We start from the raw sequence: 12,380 nt of genomic DNA, 5'->3' as shown, positions 1-12,380 counted from the left end.
ACCACGTTTTTATACTAAAACCACGTTTTTACACTAAAACCACGTTTTTATACTAAAACCACGTTTTTATACTAAAACCACGTTTTTATACTAAAACCACGTTTTTATACTAAAACCACGTTTTTATACTAAAACCACGTTTTTATACTAAAACCACGTTTTTATACTAAAACCACGTTTTTATACTAAAATCACGTTTTTATACTAAAACCACGTTTTTATACTAAAACCACGTTTTTATACTAAAACCACGTTTTTATACTAAAACCACGTTTTTATACTAAAACCACGTTTTTATACTAAAACCACGTTTTTATACTAAAACCACGTTTTTATACTAAAACCACGTTTTTATACTAAAACCACGTTTTTATACTAAAACCACGTTTTTATACTAAAATCACGTTTTTATACTAAAATCACGTTTTTATACTAAAACCACGTTTTTATACTAAAACCACGTTTTTATACTAAAACCACGTTTTTATACTAAAACCACGTTTTTATACAAAAACCACGTTTTTATACTAAAACCACGTTTTTATACTAAAACCACGTTTTTATATTAAAACCACGTTTTTATACTAAAACCACGTTTTTATACTAAAACCACGTTTTTATACTAAAACCACGTTTTTATACTAAAACCACGTTTTTATACTAAAATCACGTTTTTATACTAAAACCACGTTTTTATACTAAAACCACGTTTTTATACTAAAACCACGTTTTTATACTAAAACCACGTTTTTATACTAAAACCACGTTTTTATACTAAAACCACGTTTTTATACTAAAACCACGTTTTTATACTAAAACCACGTTTTTATACTAAAACCACGTTTTTATACTAAAACCACGTTTTTATACTAAAACCACGTTTTTATACTAAAACCACGTTTTTATACTAAAACCACGTTTTTATACTAAAACCACGTTTTTATACTAAAACCACGTTTATATACTAAAACCACGTTTTTATACTAAAACTTGAATTTCATGCTAAAACTAAAAAATTCAGAATTTAAAACAATTCACCTTTTAAATCCCTCTTTTTATTATTTTTTAAAAAGTACAATGTTTTAACTTTAGGGACAAGTGAAGTAAAATTTTAGAATATGTTATATATTTTACTTTTACATTTTATCTTACACTAATTTTCTCCTAACAAATTCTTTTGAAACTTCCTAAAATTCTATTATGTTTCCAACAATCCAAAACAAAAGAACAGGCAAACTTTTAAACTAAATAATTAAAATAGTCATTTGCAACTACAAATTAAATGCATACAACTTAAAATTGCTTTAAGTAAAAACACATGGTCTAGATTAACTTAAACAGAATATTTTAAATCAACTACTACAATGAAATACAAGAAAAAAGTAATTAAAAATGCAAAGTTTTAAAAATGTCCATAAAAAATATACAAGCAAGAAATTGCAATTGAAAACATCATTAGGTATTTGAGTAAATTAAAGTTGCTGGTAGGTGGAGGCAACATGTTGCTGGAAAATTACAGTTAAAAGAAAGTTTGAGCAATATGTTGTCAAACTTCTTTTTAAAACATAATGTAAAGTTTCTTGTTTTGGTTTCATATATTAATTTAACTCAAACTCCATCTATTTGACTAAAATGTTGTTGCAAAATAAACTAAGCAACATGTTGCTAAATACAAATTAATTTTCCATAAAATCTTTATTGCACACCGAGAGCGGAAACTCCTAAAACTTTGAATGTATATAAACATTTCCGAATAATTTCTTTCGTCAACATGTTGCTCTCATTTAAAGAGCAAGCAACTTAAATTACTCCGAAATGTTGGCAACTTTTCAATTGTTGGGAAATAACCTGTAACCGTGACCATCAAACTGTGTTGCAAATGGTAAAAAGTACACACACACACGGGACGACAACACCCAAACACTGGTATGTGTTTTGCATGTTGCTGCAGCAAAGTCCTGAAACATTTGGTAGATAGAAAGAGCGAGAGAGCCTTTAACTAAATCAATGAATAAAGATTTTTGGTTGCAATTGAACATCTCTATTAGGCACCTTAGTTCATTGCAAAACGTGATGTTATTAACAAGTCTTAACAAAAACGCTACACAATTTTTCGTTTAAATAATTTTCTCTCTATTTCCTTTTTTAGGCGTATTGAATGGAAAAAATCTTTTTATGTTTAAAAAAACTTTAAAAAAAATTTTTTAACAGTGAATTATATGATTTCATTTGAAACTAGCAGTTTCTGTAGATTGATCAAAATTTCCTTATAGATTTTAACTTTTTTTTAATTTTTATGCAACATTTTCTGCACATACAGGACCTGGCAGCAAATGCTGATTTTCTATTTTTATTGAAATCAGTATAAAACTTTAAAGATCCCAAATGTGTCACTGTCTGCAGTGCAACAAATCAAAATCATAGAATCCCAGCAACACCACAATAAAAGCAAAAATATAAGCAACTCACAAAAGAATAGTAAAAAAGGTAAGTGCAGCATTTAGTATCAAGTAGCAAAATCTAGAAAAAAAAACATCCTTGTGACATGAAAATTAAATTTATGGCAGTACTAAAAGCTAAACAAATATTAGAGAGACAAATAAGCAAAAATAAATAAATGTAAGGACGTATATATTAACTTAAATGCAATAAAAACAATTGTATAAATGAAAGGAATAAGAAAAATTTAAAATTACACACACGTCTGCATCATACGCACTGTTACACCTAAATAAATGTAAAAACAGCAAAGTGTAACGTTAATAAAAAACGATTTTGCAAACAAGTAGTCCTTAGTTTTATACATTGCATCACATATATGTAAATTATTTTAAAAATAAAACATTTCCATTACAATAAAACGAAGAATATAAGACGTAGTCTTTAGTATAAGACGTAGTCTTTAGTATAAGACTTAGTCTTTAGTATAAGACTTAGTCTTTAGTATAAGACTTAGTCTTTAGTATAAGACTTAGTCTTTAGTATAAGACGTAGTCTTTAGTATAAGACGTAGTCTTTAGTATAAGACGTAGTCTTTAGTATAAGACGTAGTCTTTAGTATAAGACGTAGTCTTTAGTATAAGACGTAGTCTTTAGTATAAGACGTAGTCTTTAGTATAAGACGTAGTCTTTAGTATAAGACGTAGTCTTTAGTATAAGACGTAGTCTTTAGTATAAGACGTAGTCTTTAGTATAAGACGTAGTCTTTAGTATAAGACGTAGTCTTTAGTATAAGACGTAGTCTTTAGTATAAGACGTAGTCTTTAGTATAAGACGTAGTCTTTAGTATAAGACGTAGTCTTTAGTATAAGACGTAGTCTTTAGTATAAGACGTAGTCTTTAGTATAAGACGTAGTCTTTAGTATAAGACGTAGTCTTTAGTATAAGACGTAGTCTTTAGTATAAGACGTAGTCTTTAGTATAAGACGTAGTCTTTAGTATAAGACGTAGTCTTTAGTATAAGACGTAGTCTTTAGTATAAGACGTAGTCTTTAGTATAAGACGTAGTCTTTAGTATAAGACGTAGTCTTTAGTATAAGACGTAGTCTTTAGTATAAGACGTAGTCTTTAGTATAAGACGTAGTCTTTAGTATAAGACGTAGTCTTTAGTAAGATAAGAGAAATTATATAGCAATGAAAAACACAAACTGTATTTAAATACCACTTAAATGTAAGTAAAAATTAACCAAATACGTATTTAAATACGAAGTCAAAAACGGGGCATTATTTGTCTTTAAAATAAGACTAGTAGTAGTAAAAGTGGTTTTAGTATAAAATCGTGGTTTTAGTATAAAAACGTGGTTTTAGTATAAAATCGTTGTTTAAGAATAAAAACGTAGTTTAGTATCAAAAACGTGGTTTGAATATAAAATCGAGGTTTGAATATAAAAACGTGGTTTTAGTATAAAATCGTGGTTTTAGTATCAAAAACGTGGTTTTAATATCAAAAACGTGGTTTTAAAATCAAAAACGTGGTTTTAGTATCAAAAACGTGGTTTTAGTATCAAAAACGTGGTTTTAAAATCAAAAACGTGGTTTTAGTATCAAAAACGTGGTTTTAGTATCAAAAACATGGTTTTAGTATCAAAAACGTGGTTTAAGTATCAAAAACATGGTTTTAGTATCAAAAACGTAGTTTTAGTATCAAAAACATGGTTTTAGTATCAAAAACGTGGTTTTAGTATCAAAAACATGGTTTTAGTATCAAAAACGTGGTTTAAGTATCAAAAACATGGTTTTAGTATCAAAAACGTAGTTTTAGTATCAAAAACGTGGTTTTAGTATCAAAAACGTGGTTTTAGTACAACATTTAGTTTTAGTATTATTTTTATACTCTTGGATGTTTTCCAGTCATTCCAACAAATAGTATTGTTTAAAAATACAAATTCATTGCATGTCCGTATTTTGACTAATAACTTTTTAAATATGCATCGATTTTAAATTGAATCTCAATATTGAAATTCATTGAAAGCAGCTCAATGTTGCTGTTGCATTAGAGTAGACACAAGGAGATGATGCATAGTGTAAGTATGAAATATTTTATGTTTACAATATTTTATGTTTCAATAAAATATAAAATACTTGATTGAAGAACCTTGAATAATTCATGGTAACTAAATCAATGAAAACTATAGACGGCTCAAATTAATTGTAAATGTTACAAAAGCACATGTGAAGCATGTACTTGTTAGCAGTTTAAATGGAGAAAAATATATGTAAATCTAATTAAGTTGGCTAGGAGTACAACGTGAGTAGTTATAGTAGGGGGTGCAAAAAAATAAATTTACAAAAAATAAAATTCATATAAAAAAAATTCCAAAATTAAAATTTGTAAATTTTTTTTTTTCAAAATTTCAACTGTTTAAAATTTTAAAAAATTTTCAATTTAATATTCATTTGTGCCCTAATATATGCTTCAATACATGTGTAATTCCCAGCGTATGTGTGATTGATTTATTACTTTCAATTAATGCAATTGCATTTACGAACAGACATGCATGTATGCAGTCAGTCAGTCTATAGAGCTGTGCTTACAGATTAAATTCTGTAACGTATTTTTAAATTTGTTTCCAAAGAAAAAAAATTATAAAAAATATTTAATTTATATTCTCTCTGTGTGTTGCTTGTTTTATTATTATTATTTTCATATTAAAATCTAGGACAAAATAACAATAATATTAATGCATAATGAGATTAAACAATAACATTTAGTTAGCCAGCCAGTATAGAGAAATACTTTTTTTTTTGGTTTTGTAACATTATAAATTAAATTAAACAATATTAAAATGGATAATAAATGTTTTACAAATACGCAAAAAGAAAAAAAATAAATTAAATACCAAGTACTGTTACAAAAGGCCAGCAATTTTTTTTACTAAATTGAAAAATAAAGAGCATTAAACTGAAATGTTGTATAAATTTCTGTTGAATTTAAACAGCTACTTATCTGCCCTGAAGTATATAAATATGAAATGTTGGAAAAATTTTAATAATAAATTTAAATTTTGTATTTAAGCATTAAATTTAAATATATTGTAATTTAATTTAAGGCGTTTTGATTTCATGACTATAATCATTTACAAATTACACGACATTTATGCATTAGTTTCAAATAGATTTATTTTTATGTTTGTAAAGCTCATACAACTTTGTTACTACAATTTCACTTTTTTTTGTGGGACAGAGGCATGCAACATGTCTTTGTTGTTTTAATAGAGCTTTAGGCCCCTTTTATGTGAAATGGGGATTTTAGAAAAAAAAATTTGCTTAATTTGAAATTTCCACATAAAATAAGATGAATTTGAAAGGACCACCATTAAAAATTGGACACATTTTTATACCCACCGTCAAAAAAATAGGGAGTAATATTATAATTGTCGAAATATTCACCGCAGACCCACAAAAGTATATATGTATGTATATACTGGACCCTCATTAGATTATAAGGCGACCTAGCTATGTCCGTCTGTCTGTTGAAAACACGATAGGGCCCAAACTAAAGGAGCTAGCGGCTGCAATTTTCCACCAATAATCTCTGTTGATAAGATTTGTTTGGTCCGGGACTGGTAAACGAATCTAAAACTTGGTATCTAAAACTTCCTCCCATTTAGGTACGCCAGCTTTGGGATTTTAAAACCATTATTTGCTAATTTTAGGCGTTTTCAATTTAAAAGCTATCATTATTGAGTTTCCTTTAAAAAATATGTAAAAACTTCATAAATTCCATAAGAAACTTTATTTCTAGGAAACAAAATACAAAAATTCAACATACTCTCAGTTCTCAAATTCAAATTATATTATTTTTGGAGTCGTAAAATATTTTTATTTTTCATATTTTTTCAAATTTTAGCGAAATCGGCTATACATTGTGACCGATATTAGGAAAATACTGGGCAAGGGTATGGTTAAATTTAGAAATTTGTAAATTTAAATGCATATAACTCAATAACTATAAGAGGTAAATACCACACGCCACTATGTTTCTTATTGGCCTAATCAAGGGCTTGTGGAAAAAATGTGGAAAAATCATTAATCTTATGCTATGTTCACACTTGGGCTTTTAAACGCGCTTAAGCAAAATTTTGATTAAGTTAATCAAAGCCGTTCACATTACATTTGAGATGATTAATTTGACACTAAAATGATTAAGTTGACAAATAAAAAACAACAAAACAAATTTATATTTCTTTAAGGCATTAAATATGAAATAAATACTTTATTAAAGATATCAGCAGATTATTTTAAAATTTTTAATTATGAAATTGTGAACATTGATGAATTATTTAAGGTTTTTTAAGGAAAAAAAAAACTTCTGTCAAAATTTATTTATCGGTACTACACTAAAAGGTGGCCGAAGCTACATCATCATTAGTTTGAGGTATGTTCAGTTGATTCTATATGATTAATGAAGTGATTAAGATTTAATCATGTAAATTTGAAGTGATTAACAAATCATTTAAATGTATGGATAATCATCTCGATTTTGAAGTGATTAGAGCTTAATCACGTTTGAGATGATTAACTCTGCAAATGTGAACATAGTATTAGAAAAACCAAAAAAAAAACAAGCAAGAGAGCTATATTCGGCTGTGCTGAATCTTATATACCCTTCACCAAATTATACTTCAAAATACAAATTTTAAATATTTTTAGGTAAACAAAATTTATTTTTTTTTAAATTTAGAAATTTTTTTTTGTTTTAAATTTATTTTTTTTTTTGTTTTTTAATTTTTTTTTGGTGAAAAAAAATTCGGGTTAAAAAATTTTGACCCATTGTAGGTTCAACTTACTATGGTCTTATATACTTCGTTGCAAAGGTCTTTGAAATATCTATCACTAGCTGACCCGGTGCGCTACGCCACCCCAATTAGAAGAAATAAATAGTACTATCAAGTCTCACTTTGTGAATCTAATTGTAAATATCTAATTTCATACTTCTGGGTATATTATTATAGAAAATGTAAAATGTGTTCCTAATTTTAAATTTTTAGGTTCATTATTATAAAATATTCAAAGAGTACCATTGCAATAAGGAAATAGTACCATTGATTATCACATTTAAATTCGCATTCACTAAACCATAACCCGTCAAGTTTGAATTTTAGATTTGTATATCATTTCCTATATTATCAACTAATTTTGTTTCTATAATACTTAATATTTAATAAATTATCACAAAACCGAAACCGATCGGTTTTTAATTTATTAAAACCGAAATCGCGTTTTTGAAATTCTTCGATTTTTTGGAAACTCTAGGTCCATTATTATAGGAAATTCAAAAAAGTACCCATGAGAATAAAGAAAAAGTACCACGAAGTATGCCTTTGAATTTTCACTCACTTGGGATCATATACGCCTAATTTCATATTTCTATGTCCATTATTACAAAAAATTCAAAAAGTACCATTAGAATATATAAAAAGTACCAAAAATCCCCCACTTGTGGTTTCCCACTCACTCGGGTCCATATAAGCTTAATTTCATGGCTTTAGGTTCATTGGTGAAGAAATTACAAAAAGTACCATTCGAATAAAGAAAAAGTACCAAAAAGTCTCCCCCTAGAATTCTCACTCACTTAGGACCATATATGCTTAATTTCATGTCTCTAAGTAAATTGTTATAGAAAATTCAAAAAAGTACCATTAGAATACAGAAAAAGTACCAAAAAGCCCACACTTGTGGATTCCCACTCACTCGGTTTATATATAAGCTTTATTTCATGTTTCTAGGTTCATTGGTGAAGAAATTACAAAAAGTACCATTCCAATAAAGAAAAAGTACCAAAAAGTCTCCCCCTAGAATTCTCACTCACTTAGGACCATATATGTTTAATTTCATGTTTCTAAGTCCATTGTTATAAAAATTTCAAAAAAGTAGCATAGAAGAACAAAAAAGTACCTATAGTTCAGTTCACACATTTTGGTACCTAAATCTTATCCCCTATTCCTAACACTAACTTCACTAAGATGCATATCAGCTAACTTTATAATGTCTATAAGTGTAATAATTAAAATATTAAAAAAATACCATTAGGAAAAAAGTACCAATTTCCCTTTTCCTCCTTGAACACCCCTAAAGCTTGAAATTTAAAAATACTCCATTTTGCCAAAATTGTTTATGCTACCGACATGTCTCAAACGATTGAAATCTGTGTTAATGTGCCGAAGAAAAAATATGTTTTAAAAAAAGTACCAAAATGTTTACCCGGATTTGGCCCAATATACACCTATTCACTCGAGTTCCAAATAACACCCTGTTAGTTAATTTTTGTATGAATCCAGGAACCAATGTTAAAAAAATTATAAAAATTTGCTTAATAATTTCAAATAAAAAGTATTTTCCTGATTTTATCCCCTTTTTAGTACCTTTTCTATCCCCATTGCGGTGGTAAAATTTTATTCAAATAAATTTCTGTATCGTGGTGGGAGCTCATAATAAAATATTCATATGTCTATGTCAAATTATAGAAAAAAATATTTTATGAAAAAGTACCAAAAATAAACACAATTTTTATCCCTTAAGGGTTCGAATTTACAAAAAGTACCAAACTTATATTTTTTATTTTTTGATAAGTAAAGAATACTATTTAAAATTTGTTTCTATGTTTATTGGTTTAAAAGATACAAAGGGTGCCAAAAAGTACCAAAATACAATTTTTACCCGTTTTCTCCCCTAAAATGTTCGAATTTCGAAAAAGTACGAAACACCTGACAGCTTATTTTTTAGATGAAGTAACATGCAATTTTAAGTTTTTTTGTATCTTTATTAGTTTTGAAGATATAAGGTTACCGAATTTACCCGTTTTTACCCTTTTTTACCCCCTAAACGTTCGAATTTCCAAAAATCCCTTCTTATCGGATCGTTTTGGGGAGGGAGGAACCCACAGTTAAAATTTCATGATTCTAGCTTCAGCCGTTTGGGCTGTGCGATGATGAATCAGTCAGTCAGTCAGTAACGTTACTCTTTTATATATATAGATTAGATATCTATATTAATGACATAGTAATCCAGATATACACACAGCCTCAAAAGTGAGTAAACATCAGTGAATTTATCTATTTTTTTAAGATCATAAAAATCGTTATAGTCCGACTATAATCTTTATTTTTCAGAACCGAATCAATTATTCAACCCAATCTCCAACAAACCAAAACTTTTAAATTTTAATCGATGGATAAATTTTAGGATTTTCATTATCTTAAAAAAATCAAATAATTTTTGGTGTTTACTCACTTTTGAGGCTCACTGTAGGACAAAAATAGGTAAAAAATCGAGGTTGTCCTTTTTTTCCTCATTTGTGGACCGATTTTGCTGATTTTAAATAGGAAACTTCTCGAAAGCATGTCTGACAGAATTACTGAAGATTTGGATCCCGAACATATCTGGGGTCTTCACAAAATTGATTTCAACAGACAGACGGACAAATCCTTATAGATCGACTCCGCTATCTATGTTTCTTTTTTAGCGTTCAAGCATCATTTCGGACATGCAAAATTGTCTTTCAATGTCTCTCACCTTCAATTCGTATTTTAGCCAATTTCCCTGCTTTTGGATGAATCCTGATGCTCGCAAACGTTTTGAAATTGCTCTTGTTGAGTTTGACAACAATCATCATGGAGTACTGCCTCCAATTCTTGGTCTTCAAACTTTTTTGGCTGGGCTGGGCGATCTTTGTCTTGTCAAAATCACCACTTCCGAAACAAATAAACCATATCTCGCACTTTGAAACCGAAAATCATTTCAAAAACACCTAGCTGTAAAGTTGCGAAATTTCGTTACGATATCTTCAATATTTCTCGATATACCGAATTATTTATATGAAATTTCATGGCAATCGGATCAGCCAATTAACAAAATCAGATTTATTTCCAAAATATTTTGATTCTGCCCTGTTATACAGTCTGGTAAGTAAACACAAGAAAAACCCATTCATTTCAATAAATTTTAAAACTACAAAAACGTGCCACTTTTCAAATTGTTTAAAAAATAAAATACTGTCGCAAGCATTTAGGCGCCTCTGGCAACTGTTTATTGTTTAAACGTTAAATCACTCATTCATTCAAATCACCAGAAAAAAACAGAATTCTTCAGCATTTAGCTTAATTTTCACTAAGTAATTTAAGACAATTTACATCAACAATTTAAATAAACAAAAAAAACTCTATTAGCAAATCCAAAACTGGTAGTTTAATGGTTTATACTCTAGCAGACAAGCGACAATTGCTTATGGAAGAAATATAAATTTTAAGGATTTGTATTAAATGAAATACATAACTAATTTGGGGTAAGTGGGGAGGTAGAACTCATGCCCATGGACAACACTTTAAAATACATAAATAAAACTATGTAAAAAGAAAAACTTATTTAAATATTTAGAAAAGTCAATAATTGTTATTGTTTTCTTTTTTTTTGTCTTGGCAAATATACATATATAACAAGATAGAACACAATCATCATCAATCAAACCACTGTTTGTTTGGAAAGCATTTTCTACGCAAATAAAACAGTTACAAAAAAAGTTCCTAAACACATCTAAGAATGTGTAAAAATATCTAACTAAATATCTGTAAGTTTAGAGCAACAAAAAAATGTATGAAGGCTAAAACGAAGGCTGATGGAAAAGTGTTTAAAAGACTGAAGAAAAAACAAGTAAGAAAGTATTGTCGGTTAAGCCCGACCATATAATACCCTACACTAAGTAAAAGAGCAAAAACATTTTTCTTTTAAAATTTCAATAATTTATATTTTTGAGTGATTTGCGGGAGTGGGCCTTATATGGGAGCTATGACCAATTATGTGATTTATGTCTATATGAAAGTTATTTATGGTGAATTTTGTGTGTATACCAACATTTTTAAGAGACTTATGCACGTTAAAGTGATTTTCGGAAGCGGGTCTATATGGCAGCTATGACTAATTATGGACCAATCGTAACAAAATTTGGTGACATGAATTTTGTGTATACAAAACTTATTTGGAGCGGAATTTGTGGAGATACATATATAAATTAAACATTTATGACCGATAAAGTCCAATTTCGGAAGGACATTTGTATGGGGGCTAGGTGAAATATTGGACCGATTTCAGCTTTCAGTTTCAATAGGCTTGGTCCTTGGGCCGAAAAAATAACATGTACCAAATTTGATCGAAATATCTTTAAAATTGCGACCTGTACCTGGACGGACATCGTTTAATCGACTCAGAAAGTGATTCTAAGTCGATCGGTATACTTTAAGGTGGATGTTAGACTAATATTTTTGGGCGTTACAAACATCTGCAGAAACGCATTATGCCCTCCCCACTATGGTGGTGTAGGGTATAAAAATTAAAAGAAGAATTCAAACATACTAAACATTTTAGAAGAAGATGTTATTTATTAGAAATCTTCAGATTGCTTTCGTTTAGAAATCTAAATGTTATTTTAGTTTAAATGTTGTTAGTCTTACAACTTTATAAAGTTCATTTATACATATATCTAAACGTACAAATACTTATTACATGTATTTTTATATTTAAGCAATCATAGCAAAGCGCGGGCCGTCTCGAAGGCGCCTTTCAATAATTTCTCTCTTACTCTAATATATGTATGTATGTATGAATACACAAACAAAAACAAATCACACATCCCTACACACACACACAAACAACCTTATACACACATACCCTCACACACTCTTACATTATTTACCATGTAGTATTTTTTGACATGCTTTGTGTCAGGAATTACAATGAACGAGCTCAATGAAACAAACAAAAAATAAAGGAAAAACTGAAGGAAAAAACTCTTAAACGCGCAGCGCAGCACAGCACACAAACAGACTGAAACCAAACTGTATTGAAGACAAAAGTCGTCTATGAAATTGATTGTTATTAAAGGAGAA

This window comes from Calliphora vicina, chromosome 1 (genome assembly GCF_958450345.1).
Source record: "Calliphora vicina chromosome 1, idCalVici1.1, whole genome shotgun sequence".
NCBI classification, from domain to species: Eukaryota; Metazoa; Arthropoda; class Insecta; order Diptera; family Calliphoridae; genus Calliphora; species Calliphora vicina.
Note: the sequence above shows the minus strand (reverse complement) of the source record.